Source organism: Lolium perenne, chromosome 3, assembly GCF_019359855.2.
Source record: "Lolium perenne isolate Kyuss_39 chromosome 3, Kyuss_2.0, whole genome shotgun sequence".
NCBI classification, from domain to species: domain Eukaryota; kingdom Viridiplantae; phylum Streptophyta; class Magnoliopsida; order Poales; family Poaceae; genus Lolium; species Lolium perenne.
In genome coordinates, this window is record NC_067246.2 from 130,496,470 (window position 1) to 130,508,705 (window position 12,236).

Here is a 12,236-nt window from a genome sequence, read left to right on the forward strand (position 1 = left end):
TCTCCAGCTAGGGGCTTGATGGATGTTCATCTAGCAGATCAACTAGATGCTTTTGTTTGGAAGTTAACAATAGCAGGTTCATTTGTAGATAAATCTTTGTATGTAGACCATATGAACGATCATACTAGATTTTTCGAAAATACATAGCAGAAAGGAATTGACAAGGTAGTAAAAAATGTTGCTTTTGTGATGAAGATGAATCAATTCAACAAAAAAAAATCAACATTCTTTATTCCGTGTCATTTAGCTAAGGTGGTGTGACTCATTGTTCATATGGCTTTCAATATTATTCCACCCACTAACATTAAAAATTTATTGGGAAATTAGTTAGCGGGGGTAGGCAAGAAAAATAAAGCGTAAATCCGAGTGGGCACACGTGATTTACTTTGAGCGATATGAAACACCAGAAACGACTATATCTTTAACAATGCAAATTTGATTTCTTTTATGCAGGTTATCCCCCTCTTGGCAACTTACTGGATTTGTACGTGGTCTGATACGTCTCCGACGTATCGATAATTTCTTATGTTCCATGCCACATTATTGATGATATCTACATGTTTTATGCATACTTTATGTCATATTTATGCATTTTCCGGCACTAACCTATTAACGAGATGCCGAAGAGCCAGTTGCTGTTTTCTGCTGTTTTTGGTTTCAGAAATTCTAGTAAGGAAATATTCTCGGAATTGGACGAAACCAACGCCCAGGGGTCTATTTTCACACGAAGCTTTCAGAAGACCGAAGATGATACGAAGTGGGGCCACGAGCTGGCGGCACAGTAGGGCGGCGTGGCCCAGCCCTTGGCCGCGCCGGCCTAGCGTGTGGGGCCCTCGTGTGGCCCCCTGACCTATCTCCTCCGCCTACTTAAAGCATTCGTCGCGAAACCCCCAGTGCCGAGAGCCACGATACGGAAAACCTTCCAGAGACGCCGCCACCGCCAATCCCATCTCGGGGGATTCAGGAGATCGCCTCCGGCACCCTGCCGGAGAGGGGAATCATCTCCCGGAGGACTGTTCACCGCCATGGTCGTCTCCGGAGTGATGAGTGAGTAGTTCACCCCTGGACTATGGGTCCATAGCAGTAGCTAGATGGTCGTCTTCTCCTAATTATGCTTTATTGTCGGATCTTGTGAGCTGCCTAACATGATCAAGATCATCTATCTGTAATGCTATATGTTGTGTTTGTTGGGATCCGATGGATAGAGAATACTATGCTATGTTGATTATCAATCTATTACCTATGTGTTGTTTATGATCTTGCATGCTCTCCGTTATTAGTAGAGGCTCTGGCCAAGTTTTTACTCTTAACTCCAAGAGGGAGTATTTATGCTCGATAGTGGGTTCATGCCTCCATTAAATCTGGGACAGTGATAGAAAGTTCTAAGGTTGTGGATGTGCTGTTGCCACTAGGGATAAAACATTGATGCTATGTCCGAGGATGTAGTTATTGATTACATTACGCACCATACTTAATGCAATTGTCTGTTGCTTGCAACTTAATACTGGAAGGGATTCGAATGATAACCTGAAGGTGGACTTTTTAGGCATAGATGCATGCTGGATAGCGGTCTATGTACTTTGTCGTAATGCCCAATTAAATCTCACAATACTCATCATATCATGTATGTGCATTTTCATGCCCTCTCTATTTGTCAATTGCCCAACTGTAATTTGTTCACCCAACATGCTATTTATCTTATGGGAGAGACACCTCTAGTGAACTGTGGACCCCGGTCCATTCTTTTAATCGAATACAATCTACTGCAATACTTGTTCTACTGTTTTCTGCAAACAATCATCATCCACACTATACATCTAATCCTTTGTTACAGCAAGCCGGTGAGATTGACAACCTCACTGTTTCGTTGGGGCAAAGTACTTTGGTTGTGTTGTGCAGGTTCCACGTTGGCGCCGGAATCCCTGGTGTTGCGCCGCACTACATCTCGCCGCCATCAACCTTCAACGTGCTTCTTGGCTCCTACTGGTTCGATAAACCTTGGTTTCTTACTGAGGGAAAACTTGCCACTGTACGCATCACACCTTCCTCTTGGGGTTCCCAACGGACGCGTGCTGTACGTGTATCAAGTAGATTTTCTGGCGCCGTTTACGGGGAGATCAAGACACGCTGCAAGGGGAGTCTCCACATTCCAATCTCTTTACTTTGTTTTTGTCTAGCTTTATTTTATTTACTACTTTGTTTGCTGCATTATATCAAAACACAAAAAAATTAGTTGCTAGTTTTACTTTATTTACTATCTTGTTTGCATTCTCCATATCAAAAACACAAAAAAAATTAGTTACTTGCATTCGCTTTACTTATTTCATCATGTTTCCTCCTAAGTTTATTCTTAAGGATGTACCGGTAGGCCGAGGGTCTATCCTCGGGAAAGATAATATAGAAGATTTTTTCACTCATATTAGTACGGTTGAAGATTTTGAAGATAGACACTTGATAGAACTTGCTCCTACTTATGAAATTCCTGCTGCTTCTTTAGTACACATGTTAGAAGCTAGATTTGTTAACCTCAACCCCGTAATTCAGCATATGTTCCTTACACTAGGTGATATGGAAGAAGGAGAAAAGAAAGATTTTGTCTTAGAAACCCTCCTCAAAGAATTTGGTGATGTAGCAAGAGAAGCTAGAAAAGTCTTTACTGAATATAATATGCTTGGCTCTTATACAAACTTTGCTAACACCCTTGAAAAGATGGAAAAAGATAGACAAAAGTATACTAATAAAGTTAATTATGAGGGGGATATTAAAACATCAATACCTTGCAAGCTCTTGGGAATGTGCGAGGCACTAGAAAAGAATTTTGATTGGATTGTTCCTGAAAATTTGTTTGATGAGAGTAGCAAGCCCAAGACTAATGAAAAAGGAGCCTCTAAAACTTACATAGATAAGATACAATGCATAGTTGAGAAAACTACAAACCCCGCTGTAGATGCATCATCTCTTGATAATACTTGATACACACTTTCCGCGCCTAGCTGAAAGGCGTTAAAGAAAAGCGCTTATGGGAGACAACCCATGTTTTTACTACTGCACTTTTGTTTTATATTTGAGTCTTGGAAGTTGTTACTACTGTAGCAACCTCTCTTTATCTTAGTTTTGTACATTGTTGTGCCAAGTAAAGTCGTTGATAGTAAGGTTCATACTAGATTTAGATTACTGCGCAGAAACAGATTTCTTTGCTGTCACGAATCTGGGCCTAATCCTCTGTAGGTAACTCAGAAAATTATGCCAATTTACGTGAGTGATCCTCAGATATGTACGCAACTTTCATTCAATTTGAGAATTTTCATTTGATCAAGTCTGGTGCCTCAATAAAATTCGTCTTTACGAACTGTTCTGTTTTGACAGATTCTGCCTTTTATTTCGCATTGCCTGTTTTGCTATGCTTGATGGATTTTTCGATTCCATTAACTTTCAGTAGCTTTGTGCAATGTCCAGAAGTGTTAAGAATGATTGTGTCACCTCTGAACATGTGAATTTTAATTGTGCACTAACCCTCTAATAAGTTGTTCTGAGTTTGGTGTGGAGGAAGTTTTCAAGGATCAAGAGAGGGAGATGATACAATATGATCAAGGAGAGTGAAAGCTCTAAGCTTGGGGATGCCCCGGTGGTTCACCCCTGCATATTTCAAGAAGACTCAAGCGTCTAACCTTGGGGATGCCCAAGGCATCCCCTTCTTCATCGACAACATTATCAGGTTCCTCTAGTGAAACTATATTTTTATTCCATCACATCTTATGTACTTTGCTTGGAGCGTCGGTTTGTTTTTTTTTGTTTGAATAAAATGGATCCTAGCATTCATTGTGTGGGAGAGAGACACGCTCCGCTTTTGCATATGGACAAATATGTCCTTAGGCTTTACTCATAGTATTCATGGCGAAAGTTTCTTCTTCGTTAAATTGTTGTATGGTTGGAAACGGGAAATGTTGCATGTGGTAGTGTATAATAAAATACTTGTAGAACATTGAGCTTTGATAACTTGATTCTTTGCAAAATTTTTGAGGTATTTAGATGGTAAGGCTTGCTGGATAAATGAGTTACAATTAGTAGTGGATTGTTGTCTTTAAGCTTGTGCCGTACTACAAACTCTATTTAAATAGTTGAAGGTGTAGTTGGACTTGATAGCTTTCCATGTCTGAGAGTTCATCGTAATAACTAAGTTGTGCTGAAGGTCGAGGGAGCTAGTGGGGTACTTGTGCCACCGTGAACGGCCCTCCTTGGAGTAAATTTTAATCATGCTCTTAATGATGAACCTACTAGTTGTTTGCAATAAGCTTGTGAGTTCTTTTTGACTAATGTTAAGCTACGGTTTTTGGCACTTCCACCATCCAAATTTGCTAGCCTCTTCGGTACTGTGCATTGCCTTTTGCTCACATTGAGAATTGTGCATACTTCGCCGATACATCCAAACCCGTGGGAGGACTTTCTCTTGTTCTCCTACACATAAGTCCATACATCTCCTCAAAACAGCCACCATACCTACCTACCACAGCATTTCCATAGCTGTTCCGAGATATATTGCCATGCAACATCCATTTTACATTACATGCCATGTTGTCATTTATTATTTATATATTGCTTTAAATGATCATATACAGCTGATGTGTGGTTTACCCATGTTACGCTAGATCATTGCACATCCTGCTACACTGGCAGATGCATACAGTTTCATACATCATGTTTCATTCATTATGAGTTATGTGTACCAAAAAGTGTGTTATCATATTAGGATGTTGCCCCTAAAAATGAAAAGAGCCGTGGAGGCCATCAAAAAGAAAAAAAAAAGAAAGGAAAAAAATGAAAAGAAAGAAAAAAAAGAAAAAAGGAAAAAAGGAAAAAAAAGAATAAAGAAAAAGGGGCAGCATTACTATTTTTTATCCGCACTTGTGCTCATGTTTTAGCATCCGCATTATTCATAGTCATCATTTGTGCTCATGTTTAGCACCTACACTTCATATGAGAGAGTTTTCATGTTTTACTAGTGTAACTATGTGGGGAATTTACACTATAGAACTTGGGTTGTATATTTCAATGATGAGCCTCCTCAAAAGTGCTCTAGGTCTTCATGAGCAACCAAGTTGGATGCACCCCCACTAGTTCCATTGGAGAGCTTTCATACACAGATAGCTCTATGTGCATCCGTTGCATGGCAATCACTACTCCTTGCATAGCTTCGATCATAAGGCTTCCTCTTGTCTAATGGTCATTTACAGCTTTGCAAGCCTTTCTTCCATTTGGCCTTCCAAACCCCCATTAACGTTCTTTATGCCATAACATCCTGGTGCTAATACCAAATGCTTGCGCTCACCGGTTGAGTAGACTTCGAAACAGTTGATTCATGACGTTCATGTTTATGTTTACTTGACTGAATCCTTCTTATGTTGTGAAAATTTACTTGATGCTTGGAATGAAGGATAGAACTTCTACGCTGAATACTTAACACATCCTTAATGAACTTTGTACGGTTTCATGTCTTTAAAGCAATAGTTCATGAAAACTTCTAGCTTGTTTAACTCTTGCATTATCATCTCTTATATCAATATAGATACTTGCTTTGAATGATTTGATCTCAGCTCATATGCTTACAATAGTATGATCAAGGTTATGATGGCATGTCACTCCAGAAATTACCTTTGTTATCGTTTACCTGCTCGGGACGAGCAGAAACTAAGCTTGGGGATGCTGATACGTCTCCGACGTATCGATAATTTCTTATGTTCCATGCCACATTATTGATGATATCTACATGTTTTATGCATACTTTATGTCATATTTATGCATTTTCCGGCACTAACCTATTAACGAGATGCCGAAGAGCCAGTTGCTGTTTTCTGCTGTTTTTGGTTTCAGAAATCCTAGTAAGAAAATATTCTCGGAATTGGACGAAATCAATGCCCAGGAGCCTATTTTCACACGAAGCTTCCAGAAGACCGAAGATGATACGAAGTGGGGCCACGAGCTGGCGACACAGTAGGGCTGCGTGGCCCAGCCCTTGGCCGCGCCGGCCTAGCGTGTGGGGCCCTCGTGTGGCCCCCTGACCTATCTCCTCCGCCTACTTGAAGCCTTCGTCGCGAAACCCCCAGTGCCGAGAGCCACGATACGGAAAACCTTCCAGAGACGCCGTCGCCGCCAATCCCATCTCGGGGGATTCAGGAGATCGCCTCCGGCACCCTGCCGGAGAGGGGAATCATCTCCCGGAGGACTCCTCACCGCCATGGTCGCCTCTGGAGTGATGAGTGAGTAGTTCACCCCTGGGCTATGGGTCCATAGCAGTAGCTAGATGGTCGTCTTCTCCTAATTATGCTTCATTGTCGGATCTTGTGAGCTGCCTAACATGATCATGATCATCTATCTGTAATGCTATATGTTGTGTTTGTTGGGATCCGATGGATAGAGAATACTATGCTATGTTGATTATCAATCTATTACCTATGTGTTGTTTATGATCTTGCATGCTCTCCGTTATTAGTAGAGGCTCTGGCCAAGTTTTTACTCTTAACTCCAAGAGGGAGTATTTATGCTCGATAGTGGGTTCATGCCTCCATTAAATCTGGGACAGTGACAGAAAGTTCTAAGGTTGTGGATGTGTTGTTGCCACTAGGGATAAAACATTGATGCTATGTCCGAGGATGTAGTTATTGATTACATTACGCACCATACTTAATGCAATTGTCTGTTGCTTGCAACTTAATACTGGAAGGGGTTCGGATGATAACCTAAAGGTGGACTTTTTAGGCATAGATGCATGCTGGATAGCGGTCTATGTAATTTGTCGTAATGCCCAATTAAATCTCACAATACTCATCATATCATGTATGTGCATTGTCATGCCCTCTCTATTTGTCAATTGTCCAACTGTAATTTGTTCACCCAACATGCTATTTATCTTATGGGAGAGACACCTCTAGTGAACTGTGGACCCCGGTCCACTCTTTTAATCGAATACAATCTACTGCAATACTTGTTCTACTGTTTTCTGTAAACAATCATCATCCACACTATACATCTAATCCTTTGTTACAGCAAGCCGGTGAGATTGACAACCTCACTGTTTCGTTGGGGCAAAGTACTTTGGTTGTGTTGTGCAGGTTCCACGTTGGCGCCTGAATCTCTGGTGTTGCGCCGCACTACATCTCGCCGCCATCAACCTTCAACGTGCTTCTTGGCTCCTACTGGTTCGATAAACCTTGGTTTCTTACTGAGGGAAAACTTGCCGCTGTACGCATCACACCTTCCTCTTGGGGTTCCCAACGGACGAGTGCTGTACGCGTATCATGGTCTTACCTACATCCAACAAACAAACGACACGATTTGGTTACTAGGTGTAGACGTGTGGAGACGGTGGCTAGAGGGTTATACGGCTAATTCAGCGGGCGTTTTTATCGTAGAATAACATATTGATGCAAAGTTACTTTTTATTTTCTTCTTTGTTTAGACGATTGATCCATGTATCAACTATGTATGACCCATGCATCAATCAAACCTTGATACATGATGTTTAATAAAGAAATAAAAAATGCATCAATCGATGCAGAGGCTATGGCTAAGTCACCATTTCGGAAAAAAAGAAAGTAGTAGTTAGTTAAATATTCTTATGAACTAGTCGATGAAATTATGTTGCTATTTTTCATTTGACAAAAATCCACCCATGTGGTCGAATCATGTACTTTTTTTTATTGGAACAGGTGATGATGTCCCTGTTTAGCAATTACCGATCTCATATGGTCTAGTAAAAATGTTTTTGTTGCCACGGGTAGTGACAAACCTAGAAACTTCAAGAAGCCTAATCAAACATGTCTAAGTTGCCATATTGTGATAACTTTTCATAGAAAATCAAGTGATGTAGGAAGTCCGGCGGCTGCTCATGTTGTAGGGATGCTGAATCCGCCTATGACCAGAGTAATGATGTCCACAATAAAAAAAGTATTCATGCAGCGATGAAGGTTGCCAAGAAAATATGGATGGACCAATAGGTTAAAGTACACTAAAATCGGATGTTAATTAGAGCAGATACAACTGGGCTCTTGTTTAGGGGCGCTAGGAAATAAATCCTAGGTGTTTTTCTGGTTTCCTTGCAGTTAGCTGTGTTAAACGAGGTTAAGGAGATACGATCCTAGCCGGTACTGTAAGTTGTTGAGTAGATAGATAGTCTGAATCTATAGAGATAAGTAGATAGACATGCATATTGTTACGGTTGTTGTAATCTGAACTAACCCTAGCTCGTATGAGCTCATATAAATACAGAGCCCTGAGGCCGATGCAAAGCACGGCACAAACCCAATCTCTTTCTCTTTCATGTTCTTTTATATGGTATCAGATCCCAACACTCCAATCCACCAATGGCCGCAAGCTCCACGCCGTCCGGTACTCCGATCAACATCGCGGCCACGCTCAGCGCCGCAATCTCCATCAAGCTCGACCAGGAGAACTACTTGTTGTGGAAGGCGCAGGCTCTGTGATGTCTACGCACGCTTCTATTCCTGTAGACAGTGTTGGGCCTCCAAGAGCAGAGGTTTGTAGAACAGCAGCAAGTTTCCCTTAAGTGAATCACCCAAGGTTTATCGAACTCAGGGAGGTATAGGTCAAAGATATCCCTCTCAAGCAACCCTGCAATTAAGATACAAGAAGTCTCTTGTGTCCCCAACACACCTAATACACTTGTCAGATGTATAGGTGCACTAGTTCGGCGAAGAGATAGTGAAATACAAGTAATATGGATGATTGTAAGTAGTAATTGCAATCTGAAATAAAAATGGCAGCAAGCGAACATGTAACAGAACTTGTTGGAAACGGTGTTTCAATGCTTAGAAACAAGGCCTAGGGATCATACTTTCACTAGTGGACACTCTCAACAATGATCACATAAATAAATAACTTATCTTCACTTGTGCTACTCTTAAACACTCTCTTGTTAGATAACAAACACCATTCATTGTGTAGGGCTACAGAAGCACACCTCAAGCCGGAGTAAACAAGCTCCACAACTTCCGGAATTCATATTAAAGTAACCTCTAGAGTGCGTAATAGACCGTTGCAATTTAGACCGAGTACTAACATAGCATACACACTGTCACCAATAGCTATGAAAGGGGGAATAGATCACATCAATACTATCATAGTAATAGTTAACTTCATAATCTACAAGAGATTACAATCATAACCTACGCCAAGTACTACATGATGCACACACCGTCAACTTTACATCATGGAGGAGGAATAGACTATTTTAATAACATCACTAGAGTAGCACATAGATTAATAGTGATACAAAGCTCATGATCACATAAAGATCACACCATGGGAGAGAGAGATGAACCACATAGCTACCGGTAGAGCCCTCAGCCTCGGGGGAGAACTACTCCCTCCTCGTCATGGGAGACAGCAATGGCGATGAAGATGGCGGTGGTGTCGATGGAGATGTCTCCGGGGGCAATTCCCCATCCCGGCGGCGTGCCGGAATAGAGACTTCTGTCCCCCGAAACTTGTCTTCGCGATGGCGGCGGCTATGGAACTCTTCGTGGAATATCGTCGATTTTTTTAGGGTTTTCGGAGACGGAGGAATATATAGGCGAAGGGGCGATGTCGGTGGAGTCCCGAGGGGCCCACCCCATAGCTGGGCGCGCCCCCCTCTTGGCCGCGCCGCCAGGTGGGGTGGCCACCTAGTGGCCCCTCTCCGTCTCTCCTTCGGTGTTATGGAACACTCCGTGGAAAATAAGGCCTTGGGCTTTTGTTTCGTCCAATTCCGAGAATATTTGCTGTGTAGAATTCCTGAAACCAAAAACAGCAGAAAATATGAACTGGCGCTTCGGCATCTTGTTAATAGGTTAGTTCCAGAAAATGCATAAAAATGATATAAAGTGTGAACAAAACATGTAGGTATTGTCATAAAACTAGCATGGAACATAAGAAATTATAGATACGTTTGAGACGTATCACTCTGCCGGCCCTCTACGGCAACGACCTGTTTGGATATGTTGACGGCTCTACCCCAGCACCGCCGAAACGCATCCCTGCCGCCGCAGGAAGCTCGAGCATGATCGACAACCCTGAATACGCCACTTGGCGCAAACAGGATCAGCAGGTCCTTAGTGGCCTGCTCACCTACCTCACCCCATCTGTTCTTGGCCACGTCCAACTCCTGACGACGTCGGCGCAAGTTTGGGAGGCGCTGGATCGGACCTTCGCGTCTCGGTCCAAAGCGCGGATCGTGCAGCTTCGCACCGCGCTGGTGAAGCCGAAGAAGAGGGACACCTCCATATCAGCCTACTTCCAGCACACCAAGAAGATCGCCGACACGATGGTGACGATCGGCAACCCGCTCGGCGACGACGAGATCGTCTCCTACATCCTTGCCGGTCTAGGTGAAGACCACTGACAAGGTATCAACTTGTCAATGCCTACGGATTGTAGGCTAGGGTTTAGTTGGAAGTAGAGGGTAAGTAGATCTCGAAGGTTTCAGCCGGAAAGTACTCGACGAATATGAAAACTAGGGTTTGCAGACAATGATTCGATTGATTCTTCGTCCCTCGACTCCCCCTTTATATAGGAGGTGGAGCCGAGGGTTTCGTTTGGTACAAGTTACAGAGTCCGAGATGGTTTCTAACTCATCCCGCCAAATTACAAACAACACTTCCTATTACAACTCTAACTTTCCTTAATATATCTTGGGCTCCCGAATCTTCTTACTCTTCGGGTATTGGGCCTCCAGCAAACCCCGGGTACCATCTTCGGCAGGCCCATTTGGGATGCCTATGTCAGTAGCCCCCGAGATTTTGCTTGAATCGTAGAATCAAGGAAAATCTCCACTGTTTATTTTTATTCGGAAGCTTTAACTTTTTTATACTTCTTCACATAAAATTCTATATTGTACAGGGATAATGGTAGTTGGGGCTAGTTCATCTGACGGATCAGGTACTAGTTAACTGCTCTAGTGGCAATCCGCAAAAACCTACTTCAAAATCACGTCCCTGGACATGATCTCGGGATACTGGTGTAAACTTCGACAGGTGCCGCTTAAGGTCTTACCATTCTGTCGAGTCCCAGTCGAATTTATCGGGTACCTAACGCGTCCGTTAGGATTTTTCTTCGTATCTGTTGATACGGATAAAAGTAGCAGAGCGCAGTCTTTGGCGATGCCACGCCCAGCAGAACGGATCTGGGGTCTTACCTTCGCAAATTTGCGGCATTCAGAAATTAATCGCAACTTCGGCGTTCTGAGAATATATTGTCGAGTGCTTTTCCGGCTGTTGGAATGGCACATTTTATCGAGTCAAATATGACTTATACTGCTCTCCCGATGGGAGTATATGTAGAGTTAATTATAACTCGAAATATACTCTCTTACTTTTCCATTTTTTCTTTGTTAATTTCATCGGGCACGCGAACAGCGTTCCCGATGGGAGTAGCCCCCGAGGCTACAACCAAGAACTTGTGCTTGGTTGTAGGCTCAACATTTTAATCCACCTTGTCGCTATATTGTCATTATTTCCCAATATGATCTTTTTCTTCTTCTCTCTTTTTTATTTCTCGGGTGCGCGAACAGCGCTCCCGATGGGAGTAGCCCCCGAGGCTACAGCCAAGGACTTGTGCTTGGTTGTAGGCTCCCGCAATTTCTATATTTGTCATACTCGAAAATTTACTTTTTTCCGAAGTAGCCCCGAGCATTTGGGCAAAAACTTGTATTTGATCAAAGGCTCCCGAAGTATTGAATAATTCTTTCTGTCGCCACTCTTCCTTAACTTTTCTTATCGACATGCTTCCCTTAACCAAATTTACTTCATCCTTCTCGAATAGTCGTGATCTTTCTGCCCTGTGGGTCCATTGTTTCCACCACGTTAACACGTCGTGCAAGTGGGGGACACACGTCCTCCGCTTTTTCTGGCGCACGTACAGTAACGCCTATCTCAGTAAAAATACCTTTTTACCCTTGTATCTAGAAGATCTATTCTCACCATACGATTTCTTCATCCAACGGCACCTTTGCTTCACCCGATTCTTATATAAACCTTTCTTCAACCTCCGTTCATCCCCTCGCTTGCGCCGCTCACTGTTCCTCTTCGCAAAACTTCTCCTGCGCCCAATCTCTCTCTGATTTTCCGCACTCACACACATTGCTCTGTCATTGCCATTGATGCCACCGCGCGCGTCTAACTCGCCACAGCACTCCGGAATCCAAGATGGCCGCCGAGGATCTTGAGTGGGAGAGATCTAAAATCTCC